Here is a 12,667-nt window from a genome sequence, read left to right as displayed (position 1 = left end):
GAAATTTTACATTTAAATGATTATATTAAGCTAACAACAAAGATTGGAAATTAGTGTGCCATAGACCCATCTTAAAAGTATAGGAAAAGAACAGAAAAGTAAACCTAAAGACCCTGAAAGAAAGGAAATAATAAAGACATAGAAATTAATGCAATAGAAAATAAGCATAGAATAGAGAAGATAAACAAAACTAGAATTTAGTTCTTTGGAAAGACCAATAAAATTGACAAATCTTTGGCAAGATCATTCAAGAAAAAAAAAAAAGAGCCATCCCAAGTAAACAATATTAGGTATGAAAAAGCCAAAAACCAAATCCGTTGCTGCCAAATTGATTCTGACTCATGGAGAAGCCACATGTTACAGAGTAGGACTACTCCATAGGGTTTTTGTGGCTATAACCTTTATGGAAGCAGATTGCCAAGCCTGTCTTCTGCATCACCATTGGGTGGGTTTGAACCATTGACCTTTATACTAGTAGTTGAGTGCAAACAGTTTGCACCACCCAGAGACCTATCAGAGATGAAAAAGGGAATATAAATTTTGGCATGAAACAGGCAATGCAAGGATAGTTTGAATTACTTTATGGCAGTTGTTTTGAAAATTTATGTGAAATGGAAAATTTCTTAGAAAAATGTAACTCACCAGAAAACGATTCAACTCTAAACTTTAAATAAATTGAATCAGTAGTAAAGATCTTTTCACAGAGAAAACGCCAGGCCTAGATGGTTTTGGAGCTCTGGTGGCACAGTGGTTAATACTAGATGGCAACGTTTTTTTTAATGGGTAGGTGTTTTTACCACGGAGTTCAACCAAACTGCTAAGAAAAAAAAATTCCAATTTTACAGACACTGTCCCAAAGCAGAGTAAAAGAAGGGAACATTTCTCAACTCACTTAATGAGGGCGGTGTTACCTCGGAGCTCAAGTGGAGCAGTGGTTAAGAGCTCGGCCGCTAACCAAAAGGTTGGCAGTTCGAATCTATCAGCTACTCCTCGGAAACTCTTTGGGGCAGTTCTAGTCTGTCTGTAGGGTTGCTGACAGTCGGAAGTGACTAGAGGGCAACGGGTTTAGTGTTAACTTGATTCCAAAAACCCAATGTGGACAATACAAGAAAGGAAAATTGCAGGTAAATCTCACTCGGGAAACGTAGACACAGTAATCTTAAATAAAATGTTACTAAAGCCAATTCAGCAATTTATAAAAAGAATAATATATCACACCCAAGTTGTGTTTATTTTAGGAATACAAGCATTTCTTAAAAAAACATTAGAAAAATCTATGATATTCTCCACATTAACAGATCAAAAGAAAAATATTATCATTTCAACAGATGCTGAAATATTGTTTGATAAAGCAGCTATTTCTGGTTAAAAAAAAGAACTTAGCAAACTAGACATCAAAGGGAATTTGTTAATCTGATAAACTATAACAAAAAAAAAAACCTACAGCAGACATCAAACTTAATGGTGAAACACTGAAAACTTCCCCTTCAAGATTACGCCCATTTCTATGCTTCTATTCAGCACTCTACTGGGGACTCTAGCCAGCACAGAAAGTGAAGTTTAAAAATTTTTTAAAGCAGTAGGATAAGAAAGTAAGAAGCTAAAGTATCATTAGCAGATATGATTCTTTAAATAGAGAATAAAACAAAAACACCACATATAAATTATTAGAATTCACAAGTTTAGCAAGTTTGTTACATTAATAAACAAAAAAGTAAATATTATTTATAGTAGTATTATTAACTATCTAGCAATATGGCTAATTAAAAAAAAAAAATCCATTGCTGTCGAGTTGATTCTGACTCATAGCGACCCTATAGGACAGAGCAGAACTGCCCCATTGGCTGGTGGATTTTGGTTAGCAGCCTGAGCTCTTAACCACTGCACTGCGAGGATTCCAATATATCTAATAAGAGATCTGAAAGACTTATGTGGAAGAAATCATATGTTATCTCTAGTTTTTATAACAGTTCTTCAAGGTAAAGCAACTTCCACAGATATCACACAGCTGGGAAGTGGAGATCTAAGAGTTCGAACTTTGGTCTGTTCAATTTCAAGGTCTGTGCTTTCCCAGATATAATGGCCCTGACTTTGGGGCCTCTCCAGATGTGCTTGGTTCTACCTGACTCATAGATCTTGGCTTCTTGCCCTGCTTCCTGGTCAGAGCAGCCACAGTGACAGCTTGTGTCATCCCCGTGGTTTTAAGGCCCTAGCTGCCATGACCACCACCTCATCTCAGGTTGTCTCAGGTTCCATTGTGGATGAGAGCATGCATTGGCATCTCCTCCATGGGCAGGTGTCCTAGGAGCTTTAACACAAGGTCTAACCCTGACTGGGGGAGACTCTGCCTGAAGGAACTGAGTGACATTATCCAGAAGTGCACTGGTGCTGGTTAAAATGGGGCAAATTTTGACCAATGGGAGACAGCAGACAGGAAGGAGCTAGCAGTCAAGAGCTTGTCTTCCTCCTCTACTTCCTACAAAAGACTCTCCTAAGGTGTAATGATTCCATGCAGCCACTCTAGACACGTCCCTCCCTTGTGACTAGCAACTAGCCGTGTTTTCTTGTGAAGCCGTGATCAGCTCGGTAATACACCACGTTACATGCGTTGTTCTCTTACCCTGACTTCCTTTCCCCTTCACTCTTGCTTTCCTGAGCTAAAGCACCAAAGCATTGCCTTGGGCTCAGATTTCCAGGACTTTAACATCCTGTTCTTTGACACCCATCCTGGAACCTGAAATTTGACATCCACTAAAGCTCAGTTTCTCCAACATGCAGTGTGTCCCAACCTGTCAGTATGTTATTAAATCAATTTCATTGCGTTGCCATCAGCATTTGAAAAAAATAATGAAATAGAAGAGAATCAAAATATCAGAGTGCATCACAAGTGTTGTTACTATTGTTAGGTGCTGTTGAGTCGGTTCCAACTCATAGCGACCCTATGTTCAACAAAATGAAACACTGCCTGGTCTTGCTCCATCCGCACAATCATTGCTATGTTTGAACTCATTGTTGCAGCTGCTACGGCTTTGGTCGGATGCACCTTGGTTCTCAAAGGGACATCTTTGTTTTTTAAATACTTTAAAGAGGTCTTTTACAGTAGATTTGCCCAATGCAATACATCGTTTGATTTCTCAACTGCTCTTTCCATGGGCGTTGATTGTGGATCCATGTAAAATGAAGTCCTTGACAACTTCAAGATTTTCTCCATTTATCATGATGTTGCGTATTGGTCCAGTTGTGAGGATTTTTGTTTTCTTTACGTTGAGGTATAATCCGTATTGAAGGCTGTAGTGAGGGTAAATGCCATTTCCTGAAAATGTTAATTCAGTTGCTCGTGCCTGTGTGTGCCTGGGTGTTTGATGTATGTACTGAGTTGTGATATTAACTTTTTTTTTTTTCCCACTGTGTGTTGTGGCCAAAAGTTTAAAAGCCCCAGTTCTAGCAGTGGTGACACAGAATGAAGATGAGCTCATGGGGTGTCCAGTCACAGTCCTTTCTGTGGAAACTCTTGGTGGCCTAACTCTTTACTTTAACAATATTAAAAAGTTTGAAGAGCCCTCATGTGATTTCCCTGTACAGGGACATCTTACACTTGTTCGCTGCCATGATGGTATTACTGTTTGTCCTTGGAAGCTTATTTAGAAAAATACAGGGGATTACCTAATGAACAAAGATTTATTTAATGATGTCTAAATGTGTTTCATTAAATAGACATCATTACAATTTAATGAAACACATTTAGACATCATTAAATAAATCTTTGTTCACTTTACTTACATGCCCCTGTGAGACTGTGGCTGCACAGATATTTTTCTAGTGATAATTATTGATAATGCAGGCAACCAAGACGACATACATCTTATTTTCTTCTTTAAAATTTTTTTTTATTTTACTTCAGATGAAGGTTCACAGAGCAAATTATTTGCTCATCAAACAACACACATATTGTTTTTTGACATTGGTTGCCAACCCCACGACGTGTTAACACTCTCCCCTTCTCCACCTTGAGTTTCCTGTTACCAGCTTTCCTGTCGCCTCCTGCCTTCTCGTCCTTGCCCCTGGGCTGGTGTGTCCATTTAGTCTCATTTTGTGTTATGGGCCTGTCTAATCTTTGGCTGAAGGGTGAACCTCAGGACTGACTTCATTACTGAGCTAAAACAGTGTCCAGGGGCCATTTTCAGGGTTTCTCCAGTCTCTGTCAGACCAGTAAGCCTGGTCTTTTTTTTGTGAGTAAGAATTTTGTTCTACATTTTTCTCCAGCTCTGTATGGAACCCTCTATTGTAACCCCTGTCAAAACAGTCAGTGGTGGTAGCTGGGCACCATCCAGTTGTGCTGAACTCAAGTCTGGTGGAGGCTGTGGTAGCTGTGGTCCATTAGTGTTTTGGACTAATCTTTCCCCTGTGTCTTTCGTTTTCTTCACTCTTTCTTGCACCAGATGGGGTGGGAACAATGGAGTACCTTTTTTTTTTTTTTTAATTGTGCTTTAGGCGAAAGTTTACAACTCAAGTTAATTTCTCATACAAAGTTTATACACATATTGTTATGTGACACTAGTTGCAATCCTTATAACGTAACAGCACATTCCCCCTCTTCTGTGTCCATCCACCCAGCTCCTGTCCCTTCTTGCCTTCTCGTCCCACCTCTGGACAGGAGCTGCCTGTTTGGACTCCTGTATCTGCTTGGATTTTGATTTTTTCACTATTTATCTGCTTGAACTAAGAAGACTCTGTACGAGAGTGTCATTTTATGTTTTATAGTACAGTCTAATCTTTGTCTAAAGAGTGGGCTTATGGGACTGTTTTAGTTCTGGGTAAACAGAGCATCCAGGGGCCATGGCTTTGAGGCTTCCTCCAGTATCAGTCAGACCATTAAGTTTGGTCTTTTTAGGTGAATTTGAGTTATACTCCACCCTTTTCTCCTGCTCTGTCGGGGACTGTCTGTTGTGTTCCCTGTCAGGGGGGTCATTGGTGGTAGCCAGGCACCACCTAGTTCTTCTGGTCTCATGCTGATGGAGTCTCTGGTTTATGCAGCGCTTTTGTCTCTTGGCCTAATATTTTCCTTGTGTCTTTGGTGTTCTTCATTCTCCTTTGCTCCAAATATGTTGGGATGCATCTTAGATGGCCGCCCGCAAGCTTTTAAGACCCCAGACACCACTCACCAAAGAGGGATGCAGAACATATTCTTAATAAACTTTGTTATGCCACTTGACCTAGATGTCCCCCAAAACCATGGTCCCCAGACCCCAGGCCCAGTTACTCTGTCCCTCAAAGTGTTTGGCGGTGTTCAGGAAACTTCTTAGCTTTTAGTTTAGTCCAGTTGTGCTGACTTCCTCCATACTGTGTGTTGTCCTTCCCTTCACCTAAGATAATTCTTGTCTACTATCTAGTGAATTCCCCTCCCTCCCTCCCTGCCTCATAACCATCAAAGAATGTTTTCTTCTGTGTTTGTACCTTTTCTTGAGTTCTTATAATAGTGGCCTCATACAGTATTTGTCCTTTTGTGACTGATTATTTTCACTCAGCACAATGTCTTTAGATTTGTCCATGTTGTGAGATGTTTCACAGATGCATCATTTTTCTTTGTAGTTTCATAGTATTCCATTGTATGTACCATAAATTTGTTTATCCAGTCACCTGTTGATGGGCACTTAGGTAATTTACATCTTTTTTGCTATTGTGAACAGTGCTACAATGAACATGGGTGTGCATATACCTATTCATGTGATGGCTCTTGTTTCTCTAGGATATATTCCTAGAAGTGATATTGCTGGATCATATGGTGCTTCTGTTTCTAAAGGAAGTGCCAAATCAATTCTCAAAGTGTTTGTACCATTTTACATTCCCAGCAGCAGTGTATAAGTGTTCCAGTTTCTCCACAACCTCTCCAAAATTTATTATTTTGTGTGTTTTGGATTAGTGCTAGCTTTATTAGGGTGAGATGGTATCTCATTGTAGTTTTGATTTGCATTTCTCTGATGGCTAATGATTGCGAGCATTTCCTCATATATCTGTTAGCTGCCTGAATATCTTCTCTGGTGAAGTGTCTGTTCAAATCCCTTGCCCATTTTTAAATTGGGTTGTCTTTTTGTTGTTGAGGTGTTGCAGTATCTTGTAGATTTTAGAGATTTGACCCTTATCAAATATGTCATAGCCAAATTTTTTTTTCCCAGTCTGTGGGTTATCTTTTTATGCTTTGGTGGTCTTTTGATGAGAGTGTTTGATTTTTAGGAGCTCCCAGTTATCTAGTTTCTCTTCTGGGGTTTGTGCATTGTTAGTTATGGTTTGTATTCTGTTTATGCCATGTACTAGGGCTCCTATTTTTTTCTTCTATGATCTTTATCATTTTAGATTTTAAATTTAGGTCTTTGATCCATTTTGAGTTAGTTTTTGTACATGGTGTGAGGTGTAGGTCTTGTTTCATTTTTTTACAGATGGATATCCAGTTGTGCTAACATCATTTGTTAAAAAGACTGTCTTTTCCCCATTTAGCAGACTTTGGGCCTTTGTCAAATATCAGTTGCTCATAGGTGGATGAATTTAAGTCTGGAATCTTAATTCTGTTCCATTAGTCTATGTGCTTGTTGTTGGACCAGTACCAGTCTGTTCTGACTACTGTGGTGGTATAATAGGTTCTAAAATCAGGAAGTGTGACGCTTCCCATTTTGTTCTTCTTCAGTAATGCTTTACTTACCAGGATCCTCTTCCATTTCCATATGAAGTTAGTGATTTGTTTCTCCAACGCATTAAAAAATGTCATTGGAAATTGAATCGGGATTGCATTGAATCTGTAGGCCGTTTTGGGTAGGACTGATGTTTTCACGATGTTGATTCTTCCTATCCACGAACATGGTGTATTTTTTGACTGATGTAGGCCTCCTTTGGTTTCTTGCAGTAGTGTCTTGTAGTTTTCTTGGTCATGGCGGATTATTTTTTGCTATGTTGCTATGTTGTTAAATTCTATTGGCTAGATTTTGTTGAAGATTTTTGTGTCTATGTCCATGAGAGATATGGGTCTGTAATTTTATTTTTCTGCGTGTGTGATGTCTTTACCTGCTTTTGTTATTAGGGTTATGCTGGCTTCATAGAATGAGTTTGGGAGTATTCCATCTTTCTCTATGCTCTGACATACCTTTAGTAGTACTGGTGTTAACTCTTCTCTGAATGTTTGGTAGAATTCTCTAGTGAAGACATCTGGGCCAGTTCTTTTTTTCCTGGGAGTTTTTTTTTTTTTAATTATCTGTTCAATCTCTTGTTATAGGTCTGTTCAGATTTTTCAAATTCAGTTTATATTAGTTTGGGTAGGTAGAGTGTTTCTAGAAATTTGTCTGTTTCCTCTAGTGTTTCAAATTTGTTAGAGTATAGCTTTTCATAGTACTGTTATGATCCTTTTTATTTCAGATGGGTCTGTTGTAATGTCACCATATTATTTCTTATTTGGGTTATTTGCATAGTCTCCTGTTTTTCTTTTGTCAGTTTGGCCAATGGTTTGTCGATTTTGTTGATGCTCTTGAAGAACCAACTTTTGGTTTTGTTGATTCTTTCTGTTGTTTTTCTATTCTTTATTTCATTTATTTCTACTCTGATCTTTATCATGTTCTTTCTTCTGGTGGCTGTGTGTTTCTTTTGCTTTTTTCTTTCTATTTGTTCTAGTTGTGTAGCTAATGCCTTGATTTTGTTCCTTTCTTCTTTTTGATGTGTGCATCTATTGCTATAAACTGACCTCTGAGCACCGCCTTTGCTGTGTTCCAAAGGTTTTGGCAGGACGTGTTTTCATTCATGTTTGATTCTAAAGTTTTCTTGATTCCATCTTTGTTTTCTTCTACTACCCAGTGGTTTAAACAGGGTGTTATTTCATTTCCATGTATTTGATTTTTTTCCCTTGCTCTTCCTGTTGTTAGTTTCTCCTTATATGGCACTTTGATCAGAGAAGATGCTTTGTATTGTCTGTGTTTTGGATTTTGTTGAGGGCTGCTTTGTGGCCTAAGATGTGGTTCATTCTGGAAAACGTTCCATGTGTGCTGGAAAAGAAGGTGTACTTTGCAGTTGTTGCATGGAGTGTTCTATACACGTCTGTGAGGTCAAGTTGGTTGATTGTAGCCTTTAGATCTTTTGTATCTCTGTTGAATTTCTTTCTAGGTGTTCTGTCCTTTACTGAGAGTGGTGCGTTGACATCTCCTGTTGTGGATCTATCAGTTTGTCTTTTCAGTGCTGTTAGAGTTTTTTTGTTTTTATGTTTTGGAGCGTTGTCTTTGGGTGCATAGGTATTTATTATGGTTATGTCTTCTTGGTGGTTTTCCCTTTAATGATTATATAATGTCCTTTTTGTCTTTAATGGTGAATTTTATTTTAATGTCTATTTTATCTGAGATTAGTATTGTTATAACAGCTCTTTTTTGGTTGCTGTCTGCTTGATATATTTTTTTTCCAACCTTTGATTTTTAATATGTTTATGTCTTTGTTACTATGGTGTGTCTTTTGTTGACAGCGTATTGATGGGTCTTTTTTTTTTTTTAATCCATTCTGTCACTGTCTGTCTCTTTATGGGTGCATTTAAGCCATTTACATTCAGTGTGATCATTGATAGGTGTGAGTTTATTGCTGTCATGTTGTAGTGCTTTTTTTTTTTTATGATGTTGACATTTTCTTTGTTCCTCTTACTCTTCTGTGCTGAATTCCTTTTTTTTTGTATTTTTTGTTAGTTTCTTTCATTTTTATGGATTTTGTATTTACTGAGACTTTGTGTTTTTCTTCCTTATTTAGATGAGTAGGTCTGTTAACTTTGTTTATGATTACCTTGAAATTTTTCCCTACCTTCTTAAGTTTAAACTAGTCTTTTATTACTTGATAATGCCTTAACTTCCTCTCTGTTTGAAAGTTCTATACCTACACCATTTATTCCCTCTTTTATTGTTCTGACATTGTTGTCATTTACAAATTGACATCTCTGGTTTCCTGTTGTAAGTCTTTTAGTTTTCTTTTATCCTTGAGAGTTCATTATGTAGGTTGGTTTCTGGCTGATGCTGTCTTATGTGCTATATTCAGGTTGTTGTCTGACGTCGTTTGTTCTCTAACTGAAGGGCTCCCTTCAATGATTCTTATAAGCTTGGGTTGTTTTTTAAGTATGCCTTTAATTTCTGCTTATCTGGAAATGTCTTAACTTTGCCATCATATTTGAGTGAGAGTTTTGTAGGATATATTATTCTTACTTGACAGTTTTTTTCTTTCCATATTTTATATATGTCATCCCATTGCCTACTTGCGTGCATGGCTTCTGCCAAGTAATCACAGCTTAGTCTTATTGTTTCCCTTTTATATGTAACTTTTCATTTTTCTTGAGCTGTTCTCAAGATTCTTTGTCTTTGGTGAGTGAGTGTGATTATGGTATGTCTTGTCATTTTTCTTTTGAGGCCTGTCCTACATGGGATTCGTAGAGCTTCTTAGGTAGTTGGCTTTTCATCTTTCATAATTTTAGGGAAGTTTTCTGTCAGCAAATCCTCAATGATCCTCTCTGTGTTTCCCATTTCCCCCCGGTCTTGAACTCTGATCACACACAAATTTCTGCTTTTAACTGTATCCTCCATTGTTCTCAGGGTTTCTTCATTCTTTTTTCTGAGTTTTCATCAAACATAATGGTTTCCAAGTATTTGGCTTCAGTTTCACTGATCCTGTTTCCTTCCATTGTTTCAAATCTGCTCCTAAAACCTTCTATTGCAGTGTCCATTTCTGTAATCTTACTTATGTTTTGGATTTCTAATTGCTCTTTTTAGATTTCTAATTGCTCTTTCTCTAATTGCCCTAGTTGCTTATTCATGTTGATGCTTAGTTCCTGTATTATTTTCTTGATTTCTTCCATTGTGTTTTCTGTCTTTTGCATGATTTTCTCTGTATTTTCCACGATTTTGTCTATTTTTTTTTTCATTATTTTGGTCTGCATTTTCCTTCATCTGTTGGAGAACTCTGAATATTAGATTCTGAATTCCCTGTAAGGTAGTGCAAGTGACTTTTCTTTTAGTGGAAGGCATCTGATGTTTTAGTTTGGTTGCTTTCTGGAGCTACCCTCTCCATTTTTTTTTTAAAATATGTGTTGATATTGTCTGCTGTCTCCAAGACATTCAGGAATTATTTTCTTCATTTATTGGTTGTAGATTTGATTGTTTCTTCCTGCTTTTTTGTTTTATTTTGTTGTGTCTGGGAAGGTGGGTTGGGTGTATTTTGTTGCTTACTTGCCTGTGGGCACAATACTTCTCACCACTTCGTTCAGGTGGGCAGGGTGGTCACTCAACCATGGAGCAGCAGGGTGGGCCCACCAGTGGTGGAGGGGCAGGGATGGGTTGTTTGAGCAGTACAGCACAACCCACCAAGAAGTGGGAGCAGGGTATGGGGCTGGATGGGTGGGAGAAAAGAAAGGATGGAAGGGAGAGAGAGAAGAAACAATAACAAACAAATGTCATGGGTTGAATTATGTCCCCCCGAAAAATGCGTGTATCAGTTGGGCTGGGCCATAATTCCCAGTATTGTGTGAATTTCCTATACGTTGTAAATCCTGCCTCTATAATGTTAATGAGGGAGGATGTGCGGCAGTTGTGTTAGTGAGGCAGGATTCAACCCCCAGGATTGGATTGCGTCTTGAGGCAATCTCTTGAGACATAAAAGATAGAAGCAAGCAGAGAGACACGGGGACCTCATACCACCAAGAAAGAAGCACCGGGAGCAGAGTGAGTCCTTTGGACCCAGAGTTCCGGAGCAGAGAAGCTCCTAGTCCAGGAGAACATTGATGAGAAGGCCAACAGAGAGAGAATGCCTTTCCCCTGGAGCTGATGCCCTAAATCTGGATTTTTAGCCTACTTTTCTGTGAGGAAATAAATTTCTCTTTGTTAAAGCCATCCACTTGTGGCATTTCTGTTATAGCAGCACTAGATGATTAAAACAGCAAACAAACAGACAAAAAACAGGAGGAAAAAAAAGACCAAAACCAACCAACCAAATAAATAAACTATAAATAAAATGGCACTGAGGGAGCTGGTCAGAGATGGTGGCACAGAGCTGTGGAGGCCTTGAACAGTGACTTTTCAATGAGGCTGTGCAGCACAGCCCCTCCAGAAGGGGCAGTGCACAGGGCTGAGTGGAAGGGAGAAAAGAAAGGAAGGAAGGGAGAGAGAGAGAAGCAATGACAACAACAACAAAAGCCAAAAAAAAAGAAAGATCAAAAGCAAACAAAAATACAAACTAAAAAAAACCAACCAACAAAAAAAATGGTGCTGAGGGAGCCATCCAGTGGGGGCAGAGCTGATCCCTGCAGCAGTGAGCTATCATGGTCACTTGGGAAGCAGTGGAGGCTGTGTAGAGGAAAGAAGGATGCAGGGTGGGAAAGCATGTGTCTCTGGTTACTGAGTGCTCTGTCTCCTGTTAGGAGTTCTGTGAGTTGCCTTCCCATACTCCCTGCCTGAGATCTTTGGTGCCTGTAGCCCAAGATGGCAAATCCAGCCACATTAGCTGGTATGGGACCTCTGCTCTGTAGCTCTCCTCCTTCTGTGTTCTCTCTCAGTTTCTTATTTCATTTAGATGTTTGATCCAGTTTTTTATTCTTTCATTTGGTACTAAGGGCCCTGGATTGACTTTTGTATATGTTTTACTTAGGTTTTTGGGTCTTCATTGTAGAGGGACGGCATGGCGCTTCTGTCTATAGCACCATGTTGGCTCCACCTTGACCTCTCTCGTAGTTTTGATTTGCATATTTTAATGGCTAGTGATCTCGAGCATTTCCTCATGTGTCTGTTAGCTGCCTGGATGTCTTCTTTGGTGAAGTATCTGTTTACATTCTTGGTCCATTTTTTAATTAGATTATTTGTCTTTTTGTTGTAGAGGTGTTGGATTTTTGTGTAGATTTCAGAGATTAGAACTTTGTCAGATTTGTCATAGCCAAAATTTTTTCCCAGTCTTTAGGTTCTTTACTCTTTTGGTGAAGTCTTCTGATGAGTTTGTGTTTAGTTTTTAGAAGATCCCAGTTATCTAGCTTACTTCTGTTGTTTGTGTATTGTTACTTATGGTTCGTATGCTGTTTATGCTGTGTATTAGGGCCTCAAACATTGATCCTATTTTTTCTTCTATGGTCTTTATAGTTTTTGGTTTTATATTTAGGTCTTTGATCCATTTTGAACTAGTTTGCAGGTATGGTGTGAGGTATGGGTCCTGCTTCATTTTCTTTTTTTTTTACAGATGGGCATCCAGTTTTGCCAGCACCATTTGTTAAAAAGGCTGTCTTCCCCCTATTTGATGTATTTGGGGCCTTTGTCAAAGATCAGGTGACTGTAGGTGGATGGATTTACATCTGGCTTCTCCATTCTATTCCGTTGGTCAATGTGCCAGTGCCAGGCTGTTTTGACTACCATAGCTGTGTAGTAGGTTCTGAGGTCAGGTAGTGAGAGGTCTCCTACTTTATTCTTTTTCTTCAATAGTACGTTACATACTCAGGGCCTCTTTCCTTTCCATATAAAGTTAATAATTAGTTTTTCCATCTCTTTATAGAACATTGTTGGTATTTGGGTCATGATTGCATTGTACTGGTAGATTGCTTTGGGCAGAATTGACATTTTCATATTTTGAGTTTACCTATCCATGAGCATGGTATATTTTTCTATTTATTTAGGCCTTGTTTGGTTTCTTG

This window comes from Elephas maximus, chromosome 18 (assembly GCF_024166365.1).
Source record: "Elephas maximus indicus isolate mEleMax1 chromosome 18, mEleMax1 primary haplotype, whole genome shotgun sequence".
In the NCBI taxonomy this organism is placed as follows: Eukaryota; Metazoa; Chordata; class Mammalia; order Proboscidea; family Elephantidae; genus Elephas; species Elephas maximus.
The sequence above is the reverse complement of the archived record's forward strand: the minus strand, read 5'-3'. Positions refer to the sequence as shown.